The sequence below is a fragment of the Pteropus alecto genome, unplaced genomic scaffold, assembly GCF_000325575.1.
Source record: "Pteropus alecto unplaced genomic scaffold, ASM32557v1 scaffold146, whole genome shotgun sequence".
NCBI classification, from domain to species: domain Eukaryota; kingdom Metazoa; phylum Chordata; class Mammalia; order Chiroptera; family Pteropodidae; genus Pteropus; species Pteropus alecto.
Genome location: NW_006442107.1, coordinates 29,911,606 through 29,912,122, shown reverse-complemented (window position 1 = coordinate 29,912,122; position 517 = coordinate 29,911,606).

Genomic DNA, 517 nt, shown 5'->3' with positions numbered 1-517 from the left:
TGCCCGCGTCCGGGGGAGATGCCGTGGTCCCGTGGAGGCCGGTCACAAAGCCCGGCTTCGCTGAAGCGCGAGGACGTGAGGCAGAGGCAGCCACGAGTTCCGCGCTGCACCCAGTTCCGCGGGGGCTGCTCCACTCCGGACCTGAGTTTGCTGGGGGACAACTTACTGTGTTCGCTGCGCGTCCACACTGCAAACTCCCAAGTGGGAGGGGGGAAAACAGCAAAGACTGTGTCGTATCCAAGAGTAGAGGCAACAAAAGAGAAAAAGAGGAGGTAGAGGGAGACGAGGACATTACCTCTTCTCTCACCCAAAAGAGCCCCTCGGATGCTGATAGGGAGACCCTCCGGGAGGGACGGGCCTTTCTTTGGGCCCTCTCCGACCCGCTGCTCAGACAGGTAGTTGGAAGAAAAAGAACAAAGCTCCAAGCGAAGGCGGGAGGCGGTCCCGGGGCGCCCCAGGGGCGGGGAAGGCCGAGGCCAAGGCTCCCCGAGCCCTGCCCTCCCCGCCGGCGACCTCG